The following is a 19,081-nucleotide window of genomic DNA, read 5'->3' as shown; positions in this document are numbered from 1 at the left end:
AACCTACGTTGGCTGTAAAAAACAAATGCAAATGTTCAGACAATTACTTATATGCAATGATAACAGCACTTTCTAACAAATAATGCTGTCAAATAAAATAGTGACACTACTCATCTTTAAAGCAATGAATTTATACCATCTACTCTGAGTCATTTTAAGTTTTTTGAAAGGCTTTATTTCATCTACTATCTTAAGAAAACTGCAGGCAATTTCAGATGTCCAGAATGTGGTTAAACATGCAAGTGCTAAGCAACCTTCCTGAGGCATTCTGCAAGGCTGTGCTGGAATTAAATACAGTTGACAGACTTCAGCCATACAAAAGTTATCTCCACTAGCCCACAGGTGTGAACACACTGGAAACTGCCATGCCAATAGGTAAGTATTTGCATATTGAAGTATACATGGTCAAAAATGCTTGATTATATCCAGGCAGCATATTTGCCACAAAGTATTAATTCCATTGGTTTTAATCCTCATGGGTAGGTTATTTACTTCTTAGAATTAATTCAACTTAGTAATAATGTAGTACTAGGCAGGCACAGGGGGAAAAGGAGGGAGGAGGGGAACCACAGATTCCTCACAGAGCCACAGTGAAGAATATTATCTCAAGAACTAGTCTTGGCTTTAACCATGTATTTACAGCTGGAGGCATACTAACATTTTGTGACCAAACACAATCAAAGGTATGCAGCAGACTTATTTGGACAGTACATTTACCAATGTCTTTTACTGTTTTTTTTCCCATATTATGATTAAATAAGGAGAAGAAGAAATTGCAAGAGGTTATCTGGTGTATTTTCTTGCCCCAAGGTTTATGGAAGTGTGCTTTTTGCCAGTCTCACACATCCACAATAACCAATTAGCATCCAAGTCTTCAAATTAGTCATACAATTAATGACAGTATATTAAAACTAAACCAGCACTTGTAACATGCTTATTTTATAGATAAGCAAAATTAGTGCAGCCATTGCAAATTAGCTCTCTTTCAGCAGTTAAAGACAAACAGATCCCATCCTTCAGTCTTTGTATGTACAAGAATAATGAAGGATTTGATTCATAATAGACAGACTAATTATATTTATTAGGGCAGTCTTTCATATGTGTTCTAGTTGCCATTCAAGAACCATATAAAATGTTTACATATATACAGTCATATCTCTTTCATCTACTAAATGTTATAAAAGAAATATAACAATCAGATTGGATTTTAAAAACTAAGATTAATGTTAAATCCATGTATTTATTTCTTAGTGAGTTTGCCATTGAAAATGAAGATGTAATATATTTTCTTCCTACTTAAGATAGTTCATATTCTCCTAGTTAAAGTGTATTTTATAATTGAAAAAATATAGAAAGTTCTTCTGGTTGGAAGTTTCCTCTCAAATTTCCCCCTCTCACCTTTAAAAGTAAATAATTTTTTCATCATTTTATTTAATGTTTCCTATGGGAAGGAGGATGCTATTTGTAAGCCAGCTACCTCCTGGTTTCAAGTTTTTATTTAAAAACTTTTTAAAAGTTGTGGTCTCTATTGTAGTGCAACAATTAAAAAAAGACCAAAAACCAGTATTTGGATTGTCAAATAGCAGCTTCAGGAATGCACACTTGTAAATTTAACCATGAATAAATCAACATACTTTTTAAAGTAGATCTTGTACTGATGGTATCCTGTTCTCACTCATGACAAAGGAAGGGCATCTGAAAGTAACAAAAGCAACAGAGAAACTTGAGTAGAAACTAGAGGAGGAAGTGTGTAGTCTCCCTGCTTTACCTGAAAATAGAGGAACGCACAATTATTCTTAAATAATCCCCTTGAACCTTATTATTATCCAGTATTGACTCTGTAATTTCAGAGCAAGAGAATACTAGAAGATGAATGGGAGAATGAATTTCACTCACCAGAAAAAAACCTGAGGAAAGTGCTCTATCAGATTTCCCCCATTCTTGGGTTTAGATATTTATACTTCAGAGAAAGAAGTTCTGTTACATCTAAACTACACAGTTGCAGACAAATTTTCAAAAGAACTAAGCATGCTGAGGGGCAAAGTCTTTTAAAACTCTTGCCTTAGGTGCCACAATGGGAACTGTGCTGGTGAGTGTATTTGAAAATCTGGTCCTGATATATGTGCCCTTATTGGAGTCCAGATCTTTTAAAAATCTCTCCCTAGCTACAAATCCTTGAAAATTTGACTTTGGACTCTTCAAGGTTCATTTTTATTTAAAAGATCCTTTTCAGAGCATGTTCAAGTTCACATGATCACTGAATACTCAGTATGTATGAATTACAGGCCAATACTAATTTCTAGATATTCTGGTTATTCATTACTGCAAAATTATGAAGTCTGCTTTTATATCCCTTTCTCAGTCACATTCTTTGACAATGTAGCTTCAAACTAATTTCTCTTCCTTATGATCCCTTTAGCAGTCAAATGTTGGCCAAATTAATTCAGCATACTCATTATAAAAATGTTCTAAGTGATATGATATGCTCCAGAAAAGCTTTTGACAAGACAGACAGCCAAGGGACTGAAAGGTGATAGTCTTTTGCCATTTCTGAGTGATGTTGCTGCCAAAACTCATGGACCCGAGGAGGTTTGACCTTGCACAGACAGTGATCTGTCTTCATGAAAACTGACTGTCATGCACATGCCTCAATTTCACAGAGGAAGAACTGGAACTGTAAAACAAGAGAACCTTGGACACCCCTAAAGAGAAAAAATGTGTAAAGCTTTCAGGGCCTTGCCAACAGCTAAAATTAACTCTGAATCATATTCTGATGCAAACAAATCTGCAACAAGCAACAGCAATTACTACCTTCCATGGCCACTGCAACTGCAAATTAAAGTTTCTTTCTCTTACCAGAGCTAAAAAGCTACTAAGTCTTCATTAGCAGAGAACCATTTCTTGTCTGCAAGGACAAAAAAGTTGCCATGCCCATGTGGTTTGAAAGGATAGGAAAGCATTTAGCATAACAAAACACACATTTTTAAAGAAGGTCAGTATCATTTAATGTCACTGTTCTATGTAGCAAATCTGTTCATTTTTTCCATCACCCACACAGAAAATACAAACAACCATTAGGAGCCAGAAGGGCTAAAAGAAATGCAATGTTTTAATTGCTTTGCCTTGGGAATGTTGCAGAAGCTGTTCTTGTACAATGCATACACTGACAGCTCAAACAGAGATTTATCTATGGAATTTGAAACTGCTTTAAAAAGAACACACAGGAACCTGACAGAAAGTACTGACTGAAGACCCAGCATTAGCTTATTAAGCAGTATGAATGAAGAAAGGATGCATCCATAGCTGATTTGCTATGTCCGTCGGGAATCCTTTTAGGCTGACAGAATTATTGAGTGACAGAATTCAGGAGGAATTCGAAGGAATGCATGAATTTATCCCAGACTTTCATTTCCTAACAATCTGACAGCAAATAACAAGCACCATTTTGGAAAATTAGGTATTTCTAATTTAAGAAAATGCAATTCTGGAGCCAGAGCAAGGATGTCAAAGTCTTAATACTGCTTGCGCAGTGCCCAACACAATAGGGGATCACTGCTTGGACCTAAAGCAATTCATACAAACCAATACTAAGTACCTCATTTCTATTTTACCAGTTTTGAAATAAGGGGGTGATTGCCATTTATACCACAGCATGTGGGAAGCACGACATTATATGCAGCTATATATGCTGCTTTTTAAATTTGAAGACAGAAATACAAACAGAACACACACACCTTTTCTTTTTCATCATTTCATTCTCCTAATCAATGCTATTTTGAACTCTGGCATTCCCATACTCGCAAAGAATCTGTGGTCTTACTGTCTTTAACACCAGATCACTGCACTAACTCATTGGGCCTGCTGACACGATAGTGTTTCTGTCACTCTTGCCGGTACACACCATACAGACTTTTATGCCTGCTTTACAGGCATCAAAGGAACTAACAGAGGGAGGTTATGCTGGATCGGAATCTCATGTAGCTGCAGCACGTTCAGTCACTCAGGAGAAGTCCAGGCTGAACCAGAGTCTGAATTTGCAGGATTAGAAACATTTCCAGAGCAATATTTAAATTGTCTTACCAATAAAATTCAGCAATAGCTTTTGCAGCTCATGAATACTTAAAAGCTGGTATGAACTGCTGATATTGCTAAAAGAATCAGTCTTAGTCACCTTACTTGGGATCATTTCTGTTTTAGTACCACTCTCTCTTACAACACTTTCTTGGTTATTGTACCATGAACCAGACCAGGAAAAGTAACAATGCTAATTACCTTTTTGGTGGATTGCTTATTTGCTGACTTAGTTACAACCCAGATAAGTTTCCCAAGCCACACAGACATGTTCATGGCACCATGAACTGTGAGAGGGCAGTAGATGGGTGGGACTGATGAGTAAAGACCAGGGGCTTACGCAGTCCTATGTGATTTGTAGAACTACCATATTAATCATGTCATTTTTCAGAAAATTTGAACTCAAAAGGGGCACAGGCACTGCTCACATATAGAGGAACACAGCTTTAAATCTGTTCAAATCTAATAATCAATTACACTGGAATCCTGGCAGAAAGATGCCCTTGTTCTTGCAAATAATCCCATGATAACTTTTAATGGACTCAAATTTCATTCAGCCTCACCTGAAAAAAAAAAAATAAATAAATTACACTGTCATGGTGCAAACCCACCTTGTAACCAGGGTATTAGCCCAGTGACTCGGGAGGAATAGTGTCATCTGCTGAATTAATGATACTCTTTAAAGCACAGCCCAACAAAATCATCTCTCATCAGCTAGTTGTTGTACATGGACAAGTTATTGCCCAGCTAATTTAACAGAAAATTGTTGTAATACAGACACTTCAAACCACTTGGCACCTGCTGTTTTTCCTTCACCAGTATTACATTTTAAAAGCTTATTCATAAAACTAAAGAAACGAGGTTATTCCTTGCAAATATTTGCAATGATGCTTTAAAGAATCTCACTTGGGCACAGAGTACTTGAAATAGTCCAAAAGGGAACTAACTGTTGGCTGCTAAATGTTACAAGAAAATAGAAGTCCAGAACATTTGAGAAATGAGACACGTCAGGGAAAAAATAACTCTACATTTACTATTTCCACAAATACCCAAGGAAATCCAAAATCCAGCAGTGCAAACATATGGCATTAAATAAGCATGATGAAAGAGATCACTGTTGCTCACACTGCCAACACAACCCCTAGCATGCAAAAGGAATATATCTCAAACAATTGAAAAAAATGAGTAGGATGGAAAGACTTTCTGGTAATATTAAAAGAACAGATTGAGATAAACACAATAAGGTTAACCACATGAATCTCTTAAGTCAGTACTGAAAACACTAAGTCTTTCTAGGCCTTCCACTGAAAATTCAGCCAATTACCTCCACAGAAAGGAGAAGGATGTGAAGATTTACCATCAAAATAGATACTGTGCTTCAAGATGATGGGTGGATATGGAAAAAGTGTTGATAAGCTATTATGGACTTAGCAAACAAAAATAATACTGACAGACCTAGTGATATCATGCATTTAAATTAAGTATATACAAATGTTTTATCATCAGTCATGTCAAGAGGGAATTCAAAGAACTGACTGCCATAAAAATTACCAAGTGACTAAGGCAATGTGCACATTACTGAATCTTTCACTTGGTTAAGCAACTAATATGATCAGAGGCTATTCTATGGTTAGTCACTGAAAATAAAACAATTAAGCAATTTTTTTTCTAAGTTTATAAACAACTAAGTAAAGCCTAGTAATCATAAAATCAGATTCAGAAATGCCCTCTAGGTATTTCTCAGATTTGTCTGTACAAAATCCAAATAAACACATTGTTTTTATAAATCATGAGCACTGAAAAAAATTCTCTCACTGAAAAAGTCTCTCTAGAGACTTTACTTTGGATAAAATTACCTGTACATTTTCACCTTCTAAGAGAAAAAATCAGGCATTGAAATAAATAATATGGAAGTGTATTGATGTTTTAGTTCTGTGAATCATAAAGTGAAAGGTTGCTCACTTGTACTTCTTATACAGACACATTTCCCAATAGGACTTCTGACTTTAAGAAATGAAACCCAAACTTTCTGAACTGCTAAGATAAAAATAAAACAGGTATTTTCCTAAATGCTATTGACAACGGTTTTGAAAGACTTTCTTGATATATATTGCAATCAATAAAAATTCTTTCCAGTTTATATTTTTCCTTTCATATAAAGCATAAAATCCTGTAGGTATTCTTTAAGCTGATTTCAAGTGGACAAATACAAAAAATATATTTAATTAATTAGAAATGTATCATGTAATCGTTAAATCACTTTCCATAGACATTTTTGTAAGTCTTCATATGTTTGTGATTTTTTTTCAGAAAGATAAAATATAATGGAGAATTGCACATCTTTTGAGAGAAGAGTCTTATGGTAATCTTTAAAAACTCAGTGGATTTGGGTCACCTTGTCAAGCAGCAGAAACCCTATAATCTGAGCGATCAGCCCAGTCACAGAGCATGAATAGCCAGTGACAACACAGCTTCATCCCAAACACTCTGAGGTCAATGGAAAATTTATCTGTAGGATTTTGTAACTGAAATGTACAGGAGCCTTTCTAATTGCTTCAATGAACATTGAAACAGTCCCATCAGCAGCAGCAGAAGCTAGAGTCACTGTGAGTAATATATGAGCTATCCTTAGGCTGCAATGTATTTGCATAAACCTTTTGTTGAATAACTTGAATAAAGAACAAAATAAATCAAAACTGAAATCTATTCACAGTTAAATGGCAAGCTGGAAAAGAGATTTAGTGAGTTAAATTATTCACTATGCTCCAGTGAGAGCATATTTCACAGATTCCCATTCCCAAGTGAACTCATGCTCTGCCACAGCCTAGCTAAATTTAGCATGAATAAGCATCTCTGGACAACTAACAGCCAAATAAAACAGGTGCCTTAATACATGCACTCAACACCTGTTATTTTGCAGAAAAACACAACCACACATACATGGTTCTCATTTGATTTATTAGTATTTCCTGACTGATGTATAGTATTACAATACCAGTTAGTTATGTCTACTATAATATCTGTGAACTACTTTCCTTTATACTCTTTATGAGATGAGGTGACCAGAAGTGCAAATACAAGTCATAGGATGGCATTATATCACTCTTATATACATGCAGCACTGTCAGGGCTGCTAGGGGAAGGTAACTCCATTCCAGCCAGACCCAATTTGTCCTTTCTATATTATTGTCTCTGCATTGTAGTTCTATAAACCTAGAAACTATTTCACTGGAATCTGTGGACTCCTCAAGCTTTGTGCTTCGTTCTGCACTGAACTATCCTTCCCAAATAATTTCTATCCAAATTTCTCTCTTTTTTGTCATCCTCTTCCCTTTCATTAATGCTCACTCTGCTACAAGCACTCTGCTTGAAAGGAAGCACTAAACACAAGTCTCTCAAAGTTGCTGGTTTCTCTGTGCATGGAATGTAAACATCCCCACAGCACTTCTCATAAAGAGGAACAACCACTGTCCTGGGAAGGGTTCCTGCCCAACCGTTCAGGTGACTGTACCAAAGTCATACCTGTTTGCACAACCACTTCGCTACCAGTTTCTGAGAGGAGACTGTGAACACGTATGGAGAAACAATGTCACATGAGATACCACAGAGAAGCAGTTACTCTGTCTTCAGCTGCTTGGAGACTGTCAGATTACTCATGTTTGGGGGAAGTTCTGACACAGGAATTCTGTGCTGAATGACAAGGTGGGCCAGAACAAGGCCCTGGGTACTGAAGAGTACTGAAGCATAGGGAAGCAAAGGACACTGGCAAGTGAGTTGAATGTGATATTGCTTGAAGAACAATGAAAATCAGTAACACTGACACTAATAAACTGAATGACTGATCAAACACTATTATAAGAGTGATGAGCAATTCAGTCACATTTGCCTGGAAAAATATTAATTTTATGTTAAAGTATCTCCTATCTTACTGTAGCTGCAGTATAAGACAAATTACTAAAACAGGCATGTAAGTGTGGAAATATATGTGGATTCTCAAGAATTAAAGCCATTAATAACTGTTAAATGACAATTTGGTATCTTTGCTGAATTCAGATGCTTAAGAAAATTTGTAGCTTTCCAAAAAAATGACTGAATACTCATACTCATTTCAAAATTAATAGAAAGAGAAGATGTAAGAAAAGACACTCCTGCCTAATAGGAAAAGTAATAAAATTAACAAAAATCATTATAACCAATAAGATGGCATGCAGGATGTAAGAACTAAGATTATTTGAAGAGTGGACAGCTCAGAGAAAAGATGACTACAGAGAGAGAAAGTGGCAGATAATTGGAGTTGAAAACCCCAAACTTTGTTTATTTAAATTAACTGTACTGAAAGAGAAACAGAAAAATCATTGAAGTGAAACTAACAATGGATATGGGCCATAAAACAGAGGAGAGGAGGATCAATCTGCTAATGGTTCTGACCTCCCTACTCATACTAACATGGTCAGGGCGAAATAAAACATTTATAGTCAGACATGGTAAACAGCAAGGGAGCCGATAATTACACAGGCACACTTTCTCAAGTCAGTGATTTTTTTTTCCCCCCTCATATTTTATCTATGGCTATATAAAAGCAGCGCTAATTATCTACTTAGCGTATGCATTAATGCATGATCAAGGAAATAAAGCACAGTAAATAATAACCATCACGAGTTTTTTTGAGTCTCACAACAAAATTCTCAGTGGCCATTTAGCACCTTTTTTTCCCTTTGCTTTACAAACGTTTCTGTATTTCATCCCCTTCGCTTTTAGAAGACAGTTTCACCACAGAACAGCTAAACAATAAGTAGTGTCAAAGTTTGCAAAAGCACAAAGCTATAAGCAGTTTAACACCGCATACATAAATTCACAGACTTCAATGCGACATATAAAGCCAAACAGTGTCTATATCTTTGCAAAATACAGAAAATAATTATTAAAATATATTTTTCAAAACAAGACTGTCAAACTCTCCTTGTGGGAAAGACTTCTAAAATTCTGTAACTGCTGTATTGTATCAAATTCCCTTTGATCTCTTTAAAGAAACACAAGTTCTGCTGTTGAAAATAAGCTGCTCCTCAAATCTTTACAGTTCTGATTCAACCAAGAATGTGCTGGCACCTAGTATTTCTTTTTCTCCAGAAACAGAATTCTGAGTGTTCTCGTAACATAAACTACAATCATCTGTTTAGATAGTTCAAGTGCATGTATATCTCTTGCAAAGGCAACTGCTATATTTTTGCATTTTCTCTCAGAAAATTTTTCAGTCCAGCTGACTAATTTTTCAGTCCAGTGTGACTAAAATTACTTATTCTGCGCTTCTCCAAAATTCTTATTAATTACATCTACTGTGAGTTGTGTTAATTCAAAATATGCAGTCAGGTTTGGCTGCTCACAATCTGTGCTCTCATCTATTCTTTCACTCCACTTAATTCCTTCAACTCCCCCACAAGAATATCACACGTGAAAAGACAAGACATGGCGTTAAGCACCACGCTGTTCAGCACAGATCAGAACTGAAGAAAGTGGCACAACAGCTCCCCTCTTTTAAAGATGAGGTCTGTTGTCACAGGTGATCTGTTGATGACACCTGCAGGAATATCACAAATGGTGTCGGGTTAAATCCAACAACTTCAAATTAGCCTACAGGTTAATTGGAAAATAGTGGTAACTACAGAGCCTCAACAAAGTATTGCTTGTGTGAGGCAATACTGAGAAAGAAGGTAGTCATATTTTGTATTCATTTAGGTAGTCATGTTTTCCACTCCTGAAGACAGATAATGTGATCAATTTTAATCACAAATTTAGCTCCTAGACCAAAGCCAACTACAGTCAACATGGAACATCCCCTGCTGAAACTGTCAACAAAGAAAACCCATATATATAGATCTAGAAGCCACTCTAAGAGACTGCACAAAACGTACACAAAGATAATTCCATTCCCTCCACATTCTAGTTATTACTAAAAGTTAAACATAACATATTGTCACTTATATTGCCAATTCTCTTGAATTGATAGGCTCTGTCCTCAGCAGGTCCCCCACTTATCTTGAGCATTACACCACAGTGCCACAGCTGTTTGGCTTCTGATTCTGGAAATCGTGCAGCCTTGTTCTCTGCTGTACTCTATTAGATCAGCATGCTTTTAAACACTCAAATATGAAAACACTGACCAACTCTGTAAGAAACTATAGTGCTAATGTTGATGAAATTCTCACCCTTAAATTCTGTCGTATTCCAGAAACTGTCCTTGACATCAGTGGTTTGAATATTTTTCCTAATTAGTGTGATGGAGAATGTAGAAGAATAAAGGCAAAAGAACATGACAGGGAAGGGGTTCTAAACAAGAATAAATGTTTTTCCCATTTACTCTTTAATTTCAAGTTGCAGCTTCACAAAAACAGGTTGACAATTTTTTTTAAATCCTATAAGGCAAAGAAAACACAATAGGTACCAGTGCCAACCTGGCACCCACTGAGTCTTCTGCCTTGCCAAAATCTTTCATTGAGCTGTTAGTTGAAAGTGTGAGGAGCATGCTGATGCTGCAGCTGCTGCTGTGTTTGTTGTGTCCTATACTGGTGGAACTTCTCCAAGGATTTCCTTCAGAGCAGCTCATTTTCAGTTCAAATACAATAAACCTCCACTTCAAGTAAGTTCCAAAAAATCCTTCTGAGTAAGAGAGATCCTGATAGCACTAAGATGTGGGTCTAAGACAGGCTTAAGCAGAACATTAAACTACAAGCTTGTTCAAACATACAAATAATTTGCTTTGTGTTACTTAGTCACTCCCCACAACCTGAAGTCAGTAACAGTTGGGCCAAATTGCTGAATGCAAGATGAAAAGCATTTTTTTAAAATATCTTTGTCAGCTGCAGGCCCTTTGTCACCAGCTAGCATATGCTAGGTGAATGGATGTTACACAGCTGTACACATCTGCACTGAACCATCACAGGAGTTTAGATTAACAAGTAAAACCTCAAACTGCTTTTTACAATCTGAGCAAAACAAATACTGTTATAATAGCAAACCTAGGATAAAGAAGAGTGACAGAAGAACTTTGTCTTGCTAAAGGTGGAGAAGAGGAAATTAATCTGATTTTTTTCCTATTTTTGGTACACAGAACTGACAAAAAAAAAACCTGTGTCCACAGGGATTACTAAGAAAATGCTACAGTGATGGAGTACTGAGGATGAAGCATGATGCTTCATGCATGTTGTGAGCAGAATGTGAAAAGACATTGCCAAGTATCTGACTGTGGTATTGGAAGAAACCTCAGATAAACAACAAGGCAATTTCACTGCCCCCAAAGTAAAACTGAAAGCCCAGCTGTGACTCTCTGGGTCACAGCAAGTGCAGATTGTTTCTCCTCTGCATGACAATACATATTCCCTCCAAAAAACTTTTTTTGAGAGAGAAGAACTGAAAACTTGCATGTCTTGCCAAACATTTTTAAAGTGTAAGCTTACAAAAGTCACCTGTTTAACACAGATGATCCAATGGTACAAACAATGTCCCAAAATATGTTGGTAATCTTTTTTAATATAGATTAACAAAAGGGAACTTATGTAATGGTTTTACTCTTCACAGCATCACCAAATATCGTAATTCTAGAATACCTTCCAGGGAAGCTTTTAAATGGCATAAATTATGATAATGGCATATGTAAGTAATGGTAAGTAAATTGAAAGTCAAATATATATTGTGCTCGCATAAGTTCATACTCTTCCTCAGACTCCTAAAACTGTAGCCTCTTCTGTTCAGTCTGCTAACACAATTTTGGTATAAGGACACATCCAGGGCTACAAAACCATGTACTGAAAGAGTACCAGCTTGGTGACTGTGAGGCTGAACCATGAGTGCACAGAACATACAATGCATGCCACACACTTTTGGCTGATCCAACAGAGACGAGGATTAGGGAACAACTGAGACCAAGGAGAATATGCATTTAGATACCGCCTAACAAGGTAAAACAGAGGAATGACACCTCACAATTGTAGAAGCAGCACAAATGTCTACAAAAAATATACAGGAACAATGGGAATCTCCCCTATTGCTTATAGGGCTTGCTCTGAAAGTACCATCTTTCATACTGCAGCTCAGATTATTGTGTGAAACCAGTCTCCAGAGAGTCATATTTTAGAGCAGAAGTCAGACAATCCTTACTGCACTTGTAACATTTCAATTTACTATGATAGATCTATCTTAATGCAATATCTCCTACTTTCAGAGAGGCTGAGCACCTTTACCTCCTACTGACTTCATTTGGCATTGTAAGTGCTCAGCTGCCATGACTAATGGGCCCAATACCTTTTTCCACAACAGGGCCTGAAGAAGATTTGCATTGCTTAGTAATAGGAACTCAACACATGGTTGGCATTCCTTTTGTGTAGTCTCTCAAAAGAATCTGACACGACTGAAAAAATTTATTTAAAATTTTGAATATCAGGCAAATTTGAAAAAAATATACTGTAAAACTGTCTAAGTTCTAGAAATATTTTTCAGATTACAAGAAGAGAAAAGAGCTTACAGGCAACTAACTAAATGGAAAAAAATTGTGCTTGTCTTCTCTAGTGGCATCTATGTAAAATCTTAAGAACTAGTGTCATTCAGTATCTCAACAAATAGACCAAAAATTAATGGATTAATAAATGGTGGTTGGAATTAATATTATTTGTATGTTACATAAAATCATTACCCTTACTACCCTTTCAAACTAATTTTGTGGCCCTTCTTTGTAAAAGGAAGACACTGAAAGTCAGTAGCATAATACTGTCGGATAGTACAATAATTTAGGTTAAAAACATCTAATCTAATTAGGATTATGATCCTTTAAATGATCTTTTCCAATCTGTAGCTCCATGAAAGGACAGTAGTTTTTATTAACCACAAATAGTTTGTTGGAGGATATTTCTCTGGCTTACAGCTGTTTTGCACATATTATATATGCATACATTATTCAGTGTAAATTAGTTACATCCCTTCTACCACATGAAACTCCTAACTATGCTGCAGATCAGAGATCAGCTGCGTGAATTAATTCAGAAAAAGATGCCAGTTTGGCTGATTTGAATTCAAAAGAAAACATTTTTGATCTGCGCTTATTATAGTGAGAAACTGCTGCTTCTATAAAATTCAAAGCAAATAAATGCAGATAGGAATCTTTCTACACTAGGAGTAGTTTAAAAAAAATTAAAAATGCCATTTTAGGCCACTGTGAAATCAGCAGTTTCAGATAGCTCTACTTACATTTTAGAGTAGAAATTTTTGTTTTAGAATAATACTCATTATAGCTTCCTACAGGCATGAAAACAGGTTTCATTTCTTAAACTACCAGAATATCCTGAAGAGTAAGATTCATGTTGTGTCTAGTGATTTGTGAACAACACAGGAAAGAAAGAAAGACTATTTGTAGTAGTAGGATTCCCTACTGAGTATCAATATATTGTCCTGATATCTAGGGCTTAGAATCTGTTAAAGTTGCTGTTGCTAAATTTGCAGAGGTGAGTACAGTGAAGGGAGCACAAATGCTCCAGCCTTTCAACACATACTGCAGCCTCTGGTGCAACATGTCCTGCTGTGTAATCCTTTAGGAGAAACTAGAAATGTTTCATCCATGCCCTAATGTTAAAGCTGACACAGGGGTAGTCAGCAGACCACTTGCTCCCCCTTCATACCTGCTTTGTACCTGCTTTAAGAGCAAGTCTCATGGGACATGCGTCTGCAAGGTAGCCAAAGTGAATATTGCAGTAATCATAAGTTCTTGGGATTTTGCACTTCCAAAGTTGAGGTATTTCTGTTAAAGAGCACACCAGAGCTTTAAATTATAACATAAGACAGAGGCTGTACAACCCAGCTACAAATTCCATTCAGAAATAGAAAAGAAAACAGAGACAAGGGAGTAGTAGTGGCACATTGAGGCAGCTGGGTCACAGACTATGTCAAGAACCTCAAAAAACACAGAAAGACTCTAAAAAGGCTGTCAGATGTATTCTTCAATAGCAGCAAAGACACTGAGACTGTATAAGCAGGGACATTTGAACAGCAGCACATTTGAAAGAATGTGAGGCATAGCAGGCCAAAATGACTTGGCATTAAAAGCCTGTCTCTGTGGTGGGCTACACTGTTCTAATACTAGCGAAACAGCACAACAGATTCCCTATGGAAAAAGCTGAAATGCCCAGGGATGGGCACCTCTCACCTTCCTACTGTGCTCCACAGAGGAAATCAGCTTCTCAACTAATTTTTACAGGTGCTCAAATAATACGTCTCTGAGATACTGTCTCTGAGATGGATAATGCAATCTCTTAATTACTTGTCTTAGCAACAGCATTACAAAACTTCCCTTCTCCTTAGGCAACTGATACTTCGAAATCTCTTTTCATCTTGTGGAGTAGGGATTGGAAAGGTTGGAGGAAGACTTCATGAAGTGAAATAAATCAATGAGTAATTACTACCCTACAAAGCAGAAGCAGCCGGCAACACTCCTGAAAGAGACAGACTGACATTGCTAATATGCTGTTGTAATTCTGTCACAACAATTCAGCCCCTCAACCTGTTACTTTCAGCTCAGAAAAAGGTGCTGCATCAGTCACTTTACAGATTAAAAGAAAAAAAACCTCATCAGTATAAAGAAGAAATACACTAGACGTATAAAAAGTCAAATGCAGTAATTAAATAAAAAAAGTCCCAAGCCAACACTTGACAAGAGTAAATGCTGCTTGATGGCATCACCTTTAATAAAATAAGAAAGTCAGAAGACAATTAAATAATAAAGTTTATTCCTTTTTATTCCAAACTGTCTTTGTCAATTATTTAATCATCATAACAAAACATTTTCATTTTCCCTAAAGGGAAAATTTGTTCAAAGTTCTTCATTGTCTAAAAACTGTGGATTCTCTAACACTCCTTCATCCACCAATCATTTCTGAAGGTATGAAATAACTCAGAAGTCCTTCCCTCCACTGTAGATCACAGAGCCCTCACCTGTCTATCAAATACATAATATGGATGTAGCCTCACTAAAAAGTTCATGCAGCTTATATGGTATGAGCCACATGAATTTTACTGCAATACATATGGCAGGACTGGCATAGTTGTAAATATATAATTAAATTTTATATTGTTGTAGAATTTGGGGAACAAAAAACTCTCATCTTACAATTACAAATTTTGGTGGCTACCTCTAAACTGAAAGTCAGAGGAACAAAATATATCATCCAGAGGTATAAAAGGCACTAGGACATTCTGTTCTTATTGATCTGTGAACGGCTGGTCTCTTCTAATCAGAATGTCTATCTTACCTTGTTACTTCCAAACCATTAGTGCAGTCTAAAAGAAATATGTAAGTACAAGTGTTTTTTAATTGCTTTGTATAAATTTAGAATTAGAAGTACACAGGAGATGTTTCAATCTGATTTGTACCTTAACCATGCTGCTTTTTTCATTATTGTGCAGCTAGCAACCCATGAAAGACTAGAACTATCAATAATCATTCAATCCTGTGCATGCACAGCATATTCAGCCCACTAACAATAGCCCAACTCAGAAAAGAAATGTAATTTACAATGTAGCCTCTAAAGGTCCATGGCATGTTAAATGATTCACTATTAATAAGAAGAGTTGCAAACAAGAACTGTTCAAAAATAGGTATAAATACATTTTTACAAAGCCATACCTTCTCACATGTCAAAATTACCTCTGCCTATATATAATAGCCATTCAGAATTTCATGGTCACCACTAATGTTTGGATTTTTTCACTCTTGAATCTGTTAGTCATTGTGTTAAACACCAGTCTCTAACATCCTGAGAGTTCTGATTCTATAGTTATACAAATTACATACCATCTAATGGAATCATATAGGCTGCAGAACTTAGCATTCAAACTAGATCAAGAGTTAAAAGTGACAACAATAATGATAAACTTACTGTTCAGTTGTCCATTATTATGCAAATGTGTATATGCTAAAATTCCTTTAAGGATAAATATCCTGATTTTCAAAATTTTAGGTCTAAGATATTCTGAATATCCAGCAACCACATACTCTTTAAAATATTGAAGCAATATAAATAACAATGAGGAATGTAGTGGTTTAAACTTTGTAATTTTGTGTAGTAGGCCAATATGTGGATTATTACGAAAATGTGAAAATATATGAATGTAGGAGCTATACTACATAAAAAACTAGCATAATGGTACATTACCCTGCTTGGGAGGGGTTGCTTCAGCAAGCGATTACCTTAAGAAACAGTAATTACATTTTTACTTCCTTGTGAGTCTGTTATACATTACATATCATAAATAAAATTATTTTGTAAATGAGATATACGAGATGGAAGAATAATAATGGAATATTATGCAAAGTATTAGCCTCTTTACAAAGCTACTTAAGAAGTATGTCAAAATACTATCTTTATTATTTACTATTCACTTTTCCTTTTTGTTTTATTGTTGTTGTTTTTCTTCTTAGTCTCACCTGCAGAAGCTAGAAATCGAAGGCAATGGCATTGAAGCCATGAGAGAAAACTGTCAGTGATTTACTAGGTACAAGACTATGTTCTTAAAGCCTGTGGGAGACAAAAACTAGCATGTCAGCTGAAGGCAAACTAGCAGAATTCAGATATACTAGAAACCTAATCTGGAATGTTGATGATATGGAGCCTATTGTTCCTTTCTGTCTTCTCAATAACATTTTTACATCTTTTATGCCTTTTAAATATGGTGCAGCACACAAGAAACTTGTCTCACAAGCATGCAATTTCCCCTTCTTAGCAAAGTCTGTACTATACTTTTTGCCATGGCAAGGGTTTCATCAACATACAAAGCTAATTTTCTGGAAGTAATGATCCATTTGGAGAGTAAGCAACTGTAGGCTTATGCTTTTCCTTAATAAAAATGTCACATCTCTCCAAAGAGAAACATCTGGAGTGGTTCGGAAAAGTATTGTATATAGATGAGAAATTCAGAGCAGCCAAAAATAGTATCAAAAAATTTAACTCCAATTTTGAGCTAAAACTTTCTCTAAGCTGTTTGTCATCCTGATCAATGTTCAGAAATACATTTAGGAAAAACCTTTTCTAGATTAAAAACGATCAATGATAATTTTATTTAAATGATTAATTTTTTTGCAGAAATAGGGATATTTCTAAGAATTAAGGCAAAAAATAGATAAAGTAATATAATTAAAACATCACTGTCACAATCTGGAATCTATACAAATTTATTTGCCAATATTTATAACTCTAATATATTTACTGTTCTAATAATTCCCCAAGTTGCCATCATTCATTATAAAAACAAGCAAAATTAGAGATGTTGAGACTTTTTCTTTGCTTGGCTCGATTTCCCTGCATTAAACTTTGAAGGTAGCTAGAGACTGAGAAAAGAAGTGAAGCAACTTCCCCTTTGGCCAGGATGTCAGAAATTAGCAATCAGAAGCTCTTATTTGAGACTCATGATTTATGGAGTTACAAAACATAAAAACACAAAGTTTGCATCTAGATATTTTATTAATGTTTTTTATTTTTAACCCTCCTCCAGAGCCTAAACCTTCCTGGGAAAGTGAAATCAAGGAACAGACTCCACAGGGAACAGATCATTTTCAGCAAGCCAGGCATGATTCTGCGCAGAGGAATGACAACAAAAATAACTTATGCATATGGATTCCTTAACCTCCTGGCCCACAAAGAGTTGCTCTAACTGCAGGTTTCCTCCCTTGTGGAAGCTGGCAGCTGGCCAAGGACATAGTTTGTGAGTCTACCATACTATTTCTAGTTAATCACAGACAGTGCTGCAGGGGGGTTAGAAACCTTACAAAGTAGCTGCCCGTCAAAAAATACAATGATGTCAAACATTAGAAGTTTGCTAATTTCTTGTTGCTTGGTGCAATAAAAATTTCAAAGAAATTTTCCTCATTTTTCCTATCAAGTCTTCAAGATGAGCTACGTACCTGCCATGATTCCTTAATTCCCAGCCTTTCACAGTCCCCGAATCCTTTGGGTTACATGACAAATTGGTCATCTAGGCAGCTCCTAAAGAAATTCTATGTGAAAAATAGGTTGCTTTGACAGGTTTTATTTCAGCAGAAAACTCTGTAGACTCCCTAACAAGTGCTTTGGACCACCCAGTTTCTTAGTCTACTCATCTGTCTATGAAATCACCTGCCTGTGTTAACCTATGTTCAGATGATCCTGGAAGCAAACTATCTGAGGGAACATATAGGAAATATTTTCAAAATCAGAATTTTACCTTTAAGAAAAATTGTGGATGGTTGGCTTTTCATGTTGATTCAAGACAAAGATCTTACAAGACAAAAGATCACAATTTTTTTCTGAGGAAAAGACTAGCTCTAGGACTGCAACTGTAATGTCACTGGTTAGACTTAATGCTCCCACCTCTCACATGCTGGCCTCCCCGAGAGAAGCCAGTGTTTTCAAAAAGCATTTCAAAACTTGTCCTAAATATACAATAAAATTTTATCAGACAGGTAGTATTAACAAATAGAGACTTAATATAGTATTTTATGGAAAACAACGTAACCTCATGCAGTGCACCACATAACTGGATGAGAAGCAATTTATATGACATGATAAGAGAAGTTATGGTCCATTGTGTCAGATCAATAAGCAATAATGACTAAGGCAGAAAGTATTTCCATTGAGATTAATGACCAGTTACAGGAGTGCTCTAGTTCTACATCCAGATCCATTAAATCCACCAGGTCATTAGCTTTTTAGCAAATCCCCTGTGGTTTAGACATTATTACAAGGACATATTTGTTTTTAAAAAGAGTATCATTAGGGTATTTTGTTTTCACTTCCATTCCTAATCATGCAAAATATGACTTCATGTTGTACTAAAAAAACATGTTATAATGTATATTATTTTCTTATCAAGATACTTCAATACTAGAAATTGTCTATAGAGCTCTTTAGAAAGCAATTTTTATATGATTGAATGCCAACCAAACCAAATTTTGACGTTTTTAAGTTAATTTAGTACTAATGCTAAATTTATGGAACTA

The 19,081-nt window shown here is 35.8% G+C and overlaps 1 protein-coding gene and 1 long non-coding RNA gene across 2 annotated transcripts in view; one reads left to right on the top strand and one right to left on the bottom strand.

The window, feature by feature from the left end:
• ZNF423 (zinc finger protein 423) overlaps window positions 1–19,081 on the top strand; it is a 920,137-nt gene that overhangs the window by 594,573 nt on the left and 306,483 nt on the right. The window lies entirely within an intron of this gene.
• Window positions 1–19,081, bottom strand: part of LOC127389009 (uncharacterized) — a 190,328-nt gene that overhangs the window by 130,186 nt on the left and 41,061 nt on the right. Inside the window, exon 3 of the long non-coding RNA XR_007890538.1 lies at window positions 1,635–1,695. This is a non-coding gene — a long non-coding RNA (uncharacterized LOC127389009). The remainder of the gene's footprint in view (window positions 1–1,634; window positions 1,696–19,081) is intronic.

Source organism: Apus apus, chromosome 11, assembly GCF_020740795.1.
Source record: "Apus apus isolate bApuApu2 chromosome 11, bApuApu2.pri.cur, whole genome shotgun sequence".
In the NCBI taxonomy this organism is placed as follows: domain Eukaryota; kingdom Metazoa; phylum Chordata; class Aves; order Apodiformes; family Apodidae; genus Apus; species Apus apus.
This window is presented reverse-complemented; position numbering and strand designations above follow the sequence as displayed.